Raw genomic sequence first — 13,586 nt, forward strand, 5'->3', positions numbered from 1 at the left:
ACCCTCCTTTTGCTACAAAAAAAAAACCCAAAACAAAACCACAATTAAGTGAATGTCCCACATGTAATATTCAGAGATCATGTGTAACATATGCATGTCCATCCCATGATTTTGTAGGCCCTAAGTCATGTTTTTTTCAGCTGAGTTACATCTGTGAGTAACACTGCATTAAAAAGATCAATCCAAAAACAAATGCTCACATTCAAGAAAACTATAATATATTTAAAAGAACCTTCAGTATTATTATTATACAAACCATGCTTTTTCCATATGATTTTTTTATCTGATTGATTTTGCTGTTTAAGAAAAACCAAAACAACAAACTAAACTTATGTTGTCTGTTATGAAGGTAGCCTGATATTTTCAATCTTTAAGGGCCTTTTTCCAGTGACTTGTCAGTCTGCCAAGTTTCAGAACATCTACTTCAGCTATTTCAGAAATAATCGAAAGATTACACAGAGTAGAACAAGTAAATCAGTCTTTTAACTACAAAGCTCTTTGTTTGAAAAGTATTCCTGGAATTTGCAGGAAATGACACCTCAGGGTTAGAGTTTCAGCTTTAATTCTATCTGCAGAAAATCCTCTTAGTTATGAGTAGCTGCTTCTACTTTAGGCTTTGAATCAGTTTTTGTGATAATATTTCACACTTTCTACAATGAATAGAAGCTGATGCAGGTCTGTGGGTACCACTCCCTAAGAATGACGGACATGCAGCAGCCTCCTGGGGATTGCTTCTTTGATCACCACAGGAGGCTTCATGCTCAAAAAATGCCAGCAGGGAAACTTCACCTGGTGCTCCAAATGGTCACCTTCCTCCAGCCAAAATTCCTCGAGGGTGAAGACCTCAGGGCTGAGAGTTGTAGAAGAGCGGGTGGTAGGGAAATTGTAATGCAGTCTTGGGAAGGATGAAATGGAAAAAAAGGTGGATGCACAGAAGTTTGGGAATGAAGGTGGAAGTGTTGGGAGACTAAGTAAAATGATGGAATGGCCAGAAAGACAAAAAAAATTCAAGTCACATAAGGGAAGGAGAGAAGGGTTTGAAAAATAGCTCTCCAAAACACAGAACACGAGTCTGGACTCCTCATCTGTATTAACTCTCTACCCACATTTAATGATAAAGTCTATTGGTGATAAGCTTTTTGCTAGAAACACTCTTAAATTAAAATAAACTAACCAAATTAAGATGGGAAAATCAATTTTAAATTAGGAAAGTTTTCAATATTTAAAACCACACATACAACTCTGCAGGTTTTCTACCTCTCCCAGTTAAAAAGACCTCAGGACATAAAATATAGACCACTGCCTCACTTTATTATGAATGGGAAAAGCCATAGGAAGTTCTTACCTAAACATATCTGAATTTCTGTGTCTAAGAGGTTTATCATATACCAATTATGAAAATTAACCAGCTGCTTTGCATTTGTGATTGCTTAATTCTTGTGTATTTGTAGGAGTTCATCATGGCAAGAGCAATTTGCCTTTGAAATAATTACTTGAAAAGTTTTGTATCATGAAAGAGCTTGAAAATATCCTAATTAAAAATCCATTAAAATGTTAATATCTAAATTTCAAAAAAAAACAAACTATATTTTTTTTCCAATTTTGATAAAAATTTAAGATTTTTCTTTGGATCTTTGAGGCATTATCAAGCCCATACCCAAATTTAAAAGATATACTACATATACATGTATTGTTGGCAACTACATGGTCAAAGTGAAAATCTTTTAAAATTAGCAACTGATTTGTAATCCAATATCTGAAATAAATAAGCTGATATCAGGCATAGTTACAATACTCCTGAAGACATCTGAACTGGGATCCACCCCTCTGGATCACAAACCCACCACAGCACTGACACACTATTCCTTCCCAGTGAGAGAAGAGTCAGGCCTCTGCTGGGATTTGCCCACTTTGGGCATACTCTGGTCTAGTTAAGACATGTATATGCCTTTAGTAATGTAATGTATGCCTTTAGGCATGTAATATCTTTAAAACACAAGATTGTACTTCAGGATATATTTGCAATTACATTGCCTTGAATTCACACATACATGGATAGCAAAATAATGGAAACACTTTGTAACACCATTACAGTGCATCCTTAAGGTTCATTTGCAAAGCTTTTAACAGATGGCAAATAGAACAGAATGTAAACTTATAACCAGTTATATAGATTACATTACATATTTTGAATTGTAGCTTAATGATGCCTGTTACAGGGCAGAGCCCCTTGGTTTTTTTAAAATAGATTTTAATGCAGAATCCATATGATAGCATTCTGGGTCATTCTGGCAGAAAATTGGTTATTAAAGATCATGAAAAGACAAATTTTATAATATTCTGTTGAAACAGATTGTATTCACATTTTTAATAAAAAAATCTTCTCAATAGAAGATGCTCATAATAAAGGTAATTTTTACATCACCAGGCTTGCCTGCAGCTGTCAACTAACCAACTGATCATTAACTGCTAATACAGATTTATTTCATTATGATTTTGGCTAGTTAATAAGATAGATAAAATAGGCATAATGGCAAATATGATTTGCTTTTATTTCTTCTTTCCCATTTAGAGAATGCAGGCTAGCACACAAAAAATAGCTCTGTGTACAACTTTAATAAAAATCAGGGTTACCTGATCCCACTTGCCTGGGGACCTCAAGTACTCTGCCAGGGATACCAAACACTGATACCAATGGCTGATCCTTTGCCTTCATGTAATTATTTTACTGCAATGAATATCCACAAATTCTGTGTAAGAAATCCACAGCAAGTCCCTTTGCTGAACACAGGTACATCACATTTGATAAAAAGCTTTGGGCCCGATTTTGATAATACCTCACTCTTCTTTCACTGTCCTACAGCCCATTAGGAAACAGTTAAATTTAGCAGAGTAAGCTCACTGGCCCATTAAAGACTGAAGGCATCTGACTCAAACCAAGGGCTGCAATTTGAGTCAACTGCCTTACAAAGAAGTGTGTGGAGCTCTGCATTCTCCCTCATTTCACTTTTAGGGAACCTTTTGTTAAGCCTTGCCTCTAGCCTCCCCAGAGGCTGCTGGAGAACACTTATTCTGTAAAAGATTCCTCAGGCACTGAGCCTAGAACTGAGAACTGGATAAGATAATAAATCAAAATGAGTATATTTCAAATTCCTGGCTACAATTCTTTGGGACACTGCGCTGTGGTTGAGCTCTGTGTAACTTTTGTGTCAGCCCTAGAAAGCTCAGCACTGTGAGAGCTAAAATTCAAGCAACAGTGGATGCCAATAGCTGTGATGTTATTTGGAAGGAATACAGATGGGTAAAAATGCATTTTTTGCCTCTACAGTAGATTAGGAAAAATGTTAAGAGTAAGCATACCAGGCAGTGTCATGGTAATAAAACGGTGATGGCAAGGAACAAAATATTCTGCAATATGTCATCCTCCCATTGAACTTTAACCTAAAGCCATGTATTTTTCATATTAGTAAGGTGCTTTGCAGGTAGATTTTCTAGATGTTGAAGTGCATCACTGCCCTTAATTCTGGAGCATCTGAGTGCCTCCCATTGATTTTATCCAGAAGAAGAGCACTCAGTTCAGTCTCCTTTAAGTGAAAAAGAGAGATGAGACAGAGCTCAGAATATCTTGTTGAAGTCTCATGGAAAATCATTTAGGAGAAGGTACTAATGTTTGTTTGTTTGTTTTCTTGATAGTTTCTCCATTAAAATTACTATAGCAGCATTTTGATTAAACCCACTGACAGCCGTGCTAAAATTAGCACTGGCCATGTAAATGTCAACTCACTATAATTAGGTCTGTTTTCTCCTATTATCCTCAGAATCTGGAAAGGGCAACCTCCAAAATATTCATACACAGCAGCTGCTGCTGGGGAATTATTGCTAATTTCTTCTCAAGGAGCTCATCCAGAAAAGAATTGATATCAGATAGCAAAGAGTGAGCTATTGCCAGCACACCAGTATCCAAAATGTATTGAAAAAATCAGACTTAGGTATTAATTTCTTTTCATCTGCTGGAAGAGATAAAATCCTGGTTGACATATGAAAACTAAGATCTTTTATAGCACTTCTCCCAGGAGAGTTTCATTGCTAAATTCCAAGAGTCTAATAAACAACAGACAACATTTCTACTTTGACTCTTATTACGGGTGGGTCCATTTTTGTTTGCATCATCTTCTTTTTTTTAGTGCTTCCAATAAGGCTGCTTGAATTTTTTATTCCCTTTCATTAAAACACAATCACAATCCCTTATTATGGATTCTAATTAAAAAACTGTGAGAGTAGCAGCCTGTTAGTTTTGCTACATGAGTATTATATTTATTCAGTCCCAATGAGTAAATATAAATGTAATTTTCTGAATTGGCAGTCATCATACAACAGCCAATGGCCTCCATCTGTGGAGATATTCAAAATTTGACCGGACATGGTCCTGGACCACCTGATGGAGATGACCCTGCTTGAGCCACAGAGGATCTGGATGGACAAAATGATCTCAAGAGGTTCTTTAACACCTAAACCCTCCTGTGCTTCTGGAATTCTGAGGTCATGATAGATCAACAGGCTTTGTCTTGCTTCTCTTTTTAAGAATTCACATAAAATGCATCCTTGTTTGCAAAACCAGACACAGATACTTTTCTCAGTGAATTGCAGGTGATATGAAAAACAGTGCACCCTACAAAGGGAAAGCACAAAGGCAAGAACAAGAGATCACCCTGACATAACAATTAGATTTGGGATGCAATTAAAGGCAAAGAAGCAGGATACTTCTAATTGCATCTTCTCTGGGACAAATAAAATAGAAAACAATGCACTTCAACATATTTCAAGTCCCACACAAATAGGTAAGTAAAAGAACTAATAAAATAGCCATGCAAAATGCCAAAAACTAAATTCACCTCATCCCATGTTTTAATATTTACATCATCATTTTCCTTCCTTCAGTAAAGTTTATTTAGGTAAGTGGGGTGCAAGAGAGGTTCCTTTCACAGATGGTCCACAATGATTGCATTTCTTGGGGACTCTCTGCTTCATGAATTATGGATACTTACACCAAGAGGTAGAGTTGTGTTTTCCCTTTCCTCTGGCAGTTTCACAAAATCCCAGAATACCTGAAGCTGGAATGGACTTCTGACAGACAAATGGTCCAATATCTCTCTGCAGGCTGAGCCACCTACCTAGACCACATCCAAAAAAGGCTTTGGACATCTCCAAGGATGGAGACTCCATAATTTTTCTGGGCAACCTGTTCCAGTGCTCAATCTTCCTCACAGTAAAAAAAGCATTCCCTTTGCTCAGATGAGAATTTCTTGTTGCCTGTCATTGGGCACCACTGAAAAATTCCTTTTTTCCATCCTTTTTGCACACTCCCTTCTGGTACTTATACAAAATAATAAAATCCCTCCGAGCTGATGAATTACTTAGTTGTAAAAGTTAAGTCATGAATATGCAGCTCAGATGCTAATAAACAATTTCACAAATGACTGGTTAAAACTTTATAAGTTGCTTTAAGAAAGACATGGCACAAATAAAGGCTTCACAACATCGCTACCATAAGCACACAATAAAATGTATTAGAGCATGTTTATAAGATTTGTTCACCATTTTATGGATCTTGTATTAATACAATTTTGCATACTTCTGGCAGAGATTTTCTGGATTATTTAATTAAGATTTTTCATTTAGAATAATTTCTTTCTGGTACAAAATAATAGATTCAAGTTAAACACTTGCTATTTAGATTAAAATAAATGGATTGAGAACAGGGCTCAGTAATGAAATATGTTGTTTCATTAAATGCAATTTATTTTGTTTTTAAATGAAGCATGTCTGAAAGGCCAAGTAAAAAGTTTTCCTTCCATTTATAAAATTACCCTTCCCTAACTAATAGCTTATATTGCAGTTTCAGTAAAAATCAAAACAATTATTTTGACAGATATTGTATTTTGACCTATTATATTTATTTATTGTTGAAGTGCAGTAACAACTATGCTTACAATGGTTAAATACACTGAGGAAAAAAATGTTGCCAAGTAGAATAATTCATTTTGCTGCTGACAACCAAAACAAGAAAAATCATACTTAAGATCTTTAACTCTGAGAAAACTTAAAAAAATACATGTAACAGAGATCCTGAAAGTCACATTCTCTTATTATGAGACTAAATTTAAAAGTTTTTTAAACCCCAATATAAAATTGTCACTTAATACATTTCGCAACAAAGTCTCCATCACTTCCCAGTCACATCTGATTGTAAATTTTGATGTAATAATCTTCTGCAGTAATACACAAATCATGTAAAAAACCTAAACTGATTTATCATAGATCATCCCTCTTATCTCTGAACCCTGATACCTGCAGCTTTGACTTCAGGTAGTTATTACAGAACTGTCTAAAAATCAAACAGAAAATGGACCAACATTCATATAGGTGCCACATTTCTTTATATTTTACATCTCTGCTGTTAACTTATGCCCTTGTCTTGACACCATTGGTATCTTTGCAATTTTCCTTCAGGGGCCCTGGGGTGATGGGCTTGGGGTTCATTTGACAGAAATCCAGTCCGGCAGCACATCAGCAAAGCCACATCCAAATGAAGGACATGAGAGCAGTAAGGAAGCAAGGCTGAACTGAGCAGTACAGAGCAACAGAAGGCAAATGTCAGAGAAGGAAAATCATTGTAAAGCCAGGGAATATTTCAGCAATAGGGATGGAAAAATGAACAAACAAAGCACAGGAGGAACCAGCAAAATGTAACAGGCATAGACAGTAACTTGCAAAATGAAGCCACGGCAGACAGAGAGCAGAATGTGTGGAGAAGGCCAGACTATTATATTAAAGTTTTTTGGCAGAGGCAATGCCAAAGAGATAAGAGTCAGGAGTGGAGAATAATCAAGAATGAAAGTAGTAAGTTTTCTATTTATCCTGTGGTCCAACACTTATTTTAAAACTTCATAGTGTACTGACAGTTTCTCTTGCTTTCTCCTTCCAAATCTATTTTTTTCCTCCAATAATCTGAGAGTTGGTAGATCTAACCCATCCTCCTTTAACCAGGTCATCTATTTAAAAATTGTTTATCATCCTCTTTTTCCTGATGATATTTTTGCATTGATAAAACTCTGTAGATCATTCTGGCATCCAAAATCTAAATGTCTGCAACATAATAATGTCTTAGATCCAGTCACTGAAAGCAAGAGACAAACTTCAAAGTTGAAAAAGATGCAAAACCTTTTCCAAATCAGCACAGTAAAAGATACAATACTACATCTCTTCTCTCAACGATTCTATTTGTGACAGAATAAACAACAGAAAAGTAAAAACTCAGTTATTTTAGGTCAATTTTCCTTTCCTAAGCTAAATATTCATTTTAGTTCTGCACACATGTAAATATAACTGACATTCTCAGGAGAGATTCATTGATAAGTAGTTATATAGAAGAAAGACCATAAACTCAGTGTGGATGGAGAGTGCTGAGCTAAGTGGAGAGATAAGATGGCCATGTTTTTTAACAATAGGATCTTACATTCTCTACTTCAGTAACAGAAAATCTACTCAACCTCTCTTGTGCCTCTGCTACAGTGTGTTGGTTGTGTTCTGTGTATAAAAAAAATACTCTACAAGCACAACCTGCCTACAATCTCAAAGTAGACAATCACCACATGAATATTTTGAAAATGTAAAAGCCACACAAGAAATGGCATATGCTTCTTAAACAAGTGTGACTTTCAATTTAGTGCCCAGCCACCAAAAAAACCACCAAACCTTGTCCTTCCTCTCTTAAGAAAAGTTCATGTTACCCTAAGATAAAGTACTAGCAAGTAAATTAGGACTATGACAACTTCCCTATTTCTTAGTCTTTTTCTAGATTGAAACATACACAGAAGTGTCTTGAGTTCATGCCTGAAAGGAAACTGTAATTGCTTCAGTTCAGATGTAATTGAAATTCTGACATATGTCAAATATCTGATTACTTTTGACAGATGTGTTTTTACTTTCACTTTAAACTTCACGGATATATGTGTCTCTTAATCTGATCTCTGAAAGCACAGTCAAATTGTGAAGCTATGGCAGATTTTAATCAAAATCTGCAAAGTGTTGTGAAATCACTAATGACACCAGTTGCCGTTACATCCTTCTACTTCTTACATGCAACCAAAACTTGTACTGCTTGCTACAAGTATTCAGAAGACATAGCACACTTCATACAGCAGACAGTAACTGGAAACAGTATGACTGTGAGTCATATATATATATATATATATATAAAGAGAGAGAGAGAGATAGTGTTATTCATTTTCAAAATTCTGATAAGTACACTCTTCGTCATTTGAGGTTTTACAGGTTTCTGTAGTAAGGTAGAATTGATTTCTGCCTTTTTTTTTGGTCTTTTCACACTCAAGAAAATATATAAAGATGGTAAGAGGAATCCCTCTTTAAAAATAATGTTTGCCCATTAATTTGACTTGCGTCATAAAACAGTAGTTCAGTGAATGACAGAGCCCACAGCATGCTACATGTATTTCATAGTTATGAACAGCACTATTGTTGTAAGTGGACTAACAGTAACTTCTTCCTAGCCTCCCAAATTAGACAAATATTTTTATTGCTCCACTTTTGTATCCTTTTGACCCACTCTACTTTTGTGCAACAAGCTAAAATCAAACATGTGGCAATGCCAGCATCAATGTTAAACCATGACACTTGTCAGCAGGTAATCTCCAGATTCCAAAATACTGAAGTAACTATTTACATTGATTATTCCATCTGAAAATAAAACTGCCTTAAATGAGAATATATATCAAGCTCCTACTTACAAAGAAGAGCAAATAAAATACAAAAGAAAATTCTTTTATTTCATTAAAAATCCCTAGGCAGAGCACCAGTTTTAGAGCTGCAGCTTCAGTCTTAAACTATTCTAAAAGTTGGCCCCTTAAATGAAACTTTTCTCCTATTCACAGTTTTTCAGCTAGAGTTCTTTGTCCTTGTCCTTACAGGTAAAATATTCAAAGGTCAGCCAGGATATTGCTGCAATTTAACTGAAGCATTTGGGGCTTAGCTAGGAGCTGATGTCTTCAGAGAATGTGGACTTCACCCAGAAATAGCCTAAGACACTAACAACAGCCATAGACAACTTGGTACTTAAACCAAGCATTCTTCTCTTCCTAATGCCAGTTACAAGTTCAAGATATTTCTTGTGGTCTATGGAAGTGAAAATGAAAAGATAAAAATCATGGGCTCTGAAAACAAGATTGCAGGACTCAAGTCATAAAACTTTATGTAGGAATAGAAAATGCCTGAGAACACATGACCCTTCACTTTTTTTTCCTATTTATTAGGGTGTCATTTTGATTACTTCATTCGTCAGGAGAAAATGTAGTCAAAAAATAGCCTGGATGTCACTGCTGTTGGATTTTATCTTATTTTTAGGAAAGAGTGCTGACTTGACTGCAGTGGCCTCATAGACCTCTAGGATGACAATTCATAGAATACATCTTGTGTTCTGACTGCTCTTATTGACATGCAAAACCTGCTCCAGATTTTATCAAGACCATCACAGAACAATAATTTGTCCCTAGAGGAAGTACAGAAAAAAAACCCCATCTGCAATATTCTCTAGCAAGAAACTCTGTTGAGCTGTCAAATGCCTTTCTACTTCAGTGATATTTTTTATTTTTATGGACAAACTAGTAACTCACATTGACTTGTTCTTTTTTTAACAAGTAATGATTTCTGACAGAATCTATTTTTTCAAACTCTGAAAATTCACATGTCTACACAATATAATCTTTTATTGTCAGTGCAATCTCACATTCTGGTTATGTACATTCCTGCTACTCAATCATTACACCATGTTAGGACACATCAGTTTAGAAATATCCAGAAATATTTTAACCCTGCTACAAAGACCTGGGAGATGCCGGATCAGTGAATGTGACACATGGCTGCTCACTTGTCAAGACTCGGGTATGGCTACAGATCATATTTGAATTTCATTAAGACTTCATTCAAGTAACACAATATTTTATCCCTTAAATTTCTGTGCTTAATATGGTAATTATTACAATTCTCCTGGTCCCCTGAGGGGTGGTTGAAATGCAGTATGAGTTTCCAGCCATAAGTACAATTAGCATGTTCATGACTGGGGACTGTGCATTGATTCCTGTTGTGTGAACAAGGTTAAAATCACCCCTGCACCTGTAATTTAGAGCAAACAGTAATCAAATATCCAATAAATATATGAGCTGCTGACCTCTGAAATTCAGAGATTAATATGAAGGGATATACTTGAGGGCCTCATGAAAAAGAACAAAATGTTTAGAAGCGAACATGTAGGAAATGAACTAGATTAAAAAACCAAACAAAATTAAGCCTAAAAGTGGAAATTAATATTAAGATATGCTGGAAGGGATCAAGGACTCAAATTACTTGACAGTGTCAGGATGATTGTGAATCATACAGAAGACAGCCTTTGGATGACTCAATGGTAATTGGGAGCTGCAGTGTTTCTGAGGAGGGGCGGCTGCTGCAGATCCTGTACCTCTCTGTGAATCCAGAAATGGAAACCATTTGATTTCCCATGGAAACCAAATGATACACTATCAGCCAAAATTCAGAAGGCAAGATGACTACTTTATTTTCACACAAAATACAAAACAAATGTCTAAAATTTAGCTTTTACTTATTTTTTTTTCACAAACTGATTGAGTTCGCAGTAAGAGACCAGTTTTCTCTTGATTCAGGAAGAAAGAAAATGGATAATTTCTGATTCTTTTCTAAAACTTAGTTAAAATATAGCCAGAGATAAAACTACAACACCTTTCTGGAATAGAAAGGAGACATTTTAGGTCAGTAACTGTAACCTCCTCTGACAATAACTTGTGGTGAGATAACTGGGAATGAAAATTTTCATGCAAGTAACTTAATCGAGATAATACATTTTAAATCTGTCAAAACAACAAGCTGTCAGCCTTCAAATCTAAGCCTTTTTTTCTCTCCATATGGTTTAGTGTCTAAAGCAGCTCAAGGCACAAATGATTTGCAGCCAAACACTGAACAAATGTAGGGACAAATGCATTTCCCAACAGCTGTTTGTCATAGGTGCGAAGTGAAGAAAAGGCAGAGGAAAAAACCCTGTGTGTAAAGATGACAAGGAACAGATCTTTACAAGCTGTCATTTGGTATCAATCTAAAGGAAAAAAATAGAAGTTTATTTTCTGATACATGGCAGCAAGGAGTTGGAGAAGAGTAGAAAAAAAAGTTAGAAAAACAGCAGTTCATTTTCCGACAATCTATAGCTTTTCCTGGTTGAATATATTTGGTCTCAAAATTTAATTTAATGTTTAGATACATTCCTTTTCTATATAGACTAATGACCAAAAAACTTACAATGCTGATTCTTTAGAGGCAATAGATTACAATAGTAAAGAAAAGAAAGCTTGTACAGTTTGTATCTATTGATGGTACTTGACTTCTTGACCCTGTTTTCATCCTGATGTAGTAAAAGAATAGAAAAATAATATAATGGAAATTCTGAAAATTTTAATTCAGAAACTTCAAAGTATTTTTTTTCCTTTTTGGATTGTATTATTGCATGTTTAAAACATATTTGATTATGCAGAACTCTGCAGAGATCTTTTTTTGTTTCTTCACAGCTAAATATTTCAGTCATTATGATCACCTAATTTGAGTTCAATACATAGAAAGAACTTATTTGAAAAAATCAAGGTTCACTCTCAATAACTCTTCTTGAACAAGAGAATTTAATTAGGAAAAAACCACAGCCACTTGATTTAGAACTTGTCAGCGATAGAGAATCCTCCACGTTTCATTGAGAATTGTTCTGAGAGTTAATTAAGCTCATTGTTAAAAATAGGTTTCACTTTTAATTTGTCTACTGAATAACACTGACTTGTTTTCAGTCACTGCTTTTTTCTGTGACACTGAATGCTTCATCACCAACATTCTGCTTTTTAGAGAGACAGGACAAACAAATTGCCACCAAAATTCTCTTTGGTCAGTTAAGTAATTAGGGATCACTGAATCTCTCCCTCTCATCCTGAATCACTTAAACATGCTTTTATTGCAAAATGAACAAACAACTGCAGAAGGCAACCCAGGCTAATTAACATTGTATATCAAATAGAAGGACCCTAGAAGTAAATAGGCTTCAAGAAGTTGGAAAAAAAAACCCTGCATTTTTTTTCAATCAATGAGATTGGCATCAAAAAGTAGAGGTACCAGAAAGCAGAAAAAAAAGGCATTTCCACTTAATTCAGAGTTGGGAGAATTGGGTAAATCTATAGATCAAAGAAAGAAAAATGACACAAAAATTAATTCTTGATTTGAAAAAGGGATAAATCAGTAAGAAGAAAAGATTAACAGGATACTGCTTGTGATTTTTCATTTGAAAGGATGTAAAGTAAGCTGGAAAGATAAGGATTATCCAAAATTTCCTCAACAGCTACTGACAAGCTATTATATTGTCTAGTGTCATGTGCTATTATGTGTGATAAAACTGATTTGCTTGTTTGTGCATGTAGAAAACACATTGTTGACACAGGTCTGAAAAACAGTTCTTTCCAGCAATCAAATTCTTATTTTCCTATTTAATGGAAAAAAGAAAATTGTATACAATGGCTAGAAAAAAAGGAATTGGAACAGCCCCTAAGAGGACAGCATGCAATTCAAGCTTTGGGTTCTGCTGGTAGTATGCAGCAGAGGTAATAAAAAAGGTTACAAACCTCAGGGATTGGCACAAATTACTGGCACTTATTGTGAAAAAGGCAATGCTACCTGTAATTGATAGATATCAATCTTTATGGGCATATAATCTTTGTTTTATCTTAGTATCTTTCTGAAGGAGAAAATTACTTAATTTATAAGGGATTTTCAGTGCTTGTGAAGAAATCAGATAAAAGACAATTCAAGACCAGAAATTGTTGCAATACTATAGTTTTCCCCTTAGTGCAAAAACATTCTTATAACACAAGCAGGCGAACAAGGCAATCAAAAACCATGATCTGCATTCTTTAAGTTCATCTATTACAAAAAAAACCTCTCAAGTTAACTACACTGAATTTAGCACCTTAAAGAGGCAATTAATAGCTCCAATTTAGAGATAAAAGAAAGTCACATCATGAAGTTTCACAGACCTCTTGATGATTACATGGGATAATTTTCATTCTATGTCTCCTTTTGGATTTTGTATGAACATCTCTTTTCCCAATGCTTCACCAAATGATTATGAGAAAGAGAATCTTACCTTTCAAGCCTCTGGGTTTTATTTGGAAACAACCATTACTTTAGTAAGGGAAAACCTTTATTACACCTTTACCAATGTTTCCCTGGTTTAAAATGAATAAAATGCTAAATTCCTTCTCTCAAATAAGAGAAGATATGTGAAAATAAAATTATTAAGTACCTTAACAAGATGTGAATGCAGAAAGTACTTAAGGTTCAGTCCACCTTCACTACCCATATAAATTTCAGCGGTTTTGAATATTTTTGCAAACACAGATTTTACCTAATGTAGTATATTAACAGTAAAAAGAGCAAAATCCTTGAACATAAACTACTGCATGATAAAAACAATG

The 13,586-nt window shown here is 35.0% G+C and overlaps 1 protein-coding gene across 1 annotated transcript in view; it reads right to left on the reverse strand.

Annotated features, from left to right (window-relative positions):
• CFAP47 (cilia and flagella associated protein 47) overlaps nt 1-13,586 on the reverse strand; it is a 261,050-nt gene that overhangs the window by 37,770 nt on the left and 209,694 nt on the right. The gene's annotated exons all lie outside the window — the stretch shown is intronic.

The sequence above is a fragment of the Molothrus aeneus genome, chromosome 2 (assembly GCF_037042795.1).
Source record: "Molothrus aeneus isolate 106 chromosome 2, BPBGC_Maene_1.0, whole genome shotgun sequence".
Taxonomy (NCBI): domain Eukaryota; kingdom Metazoa; phylum Chordata; class Aves; order Passeriformes; family Icteridae; genus Molothrus; species Molothrus aeneus.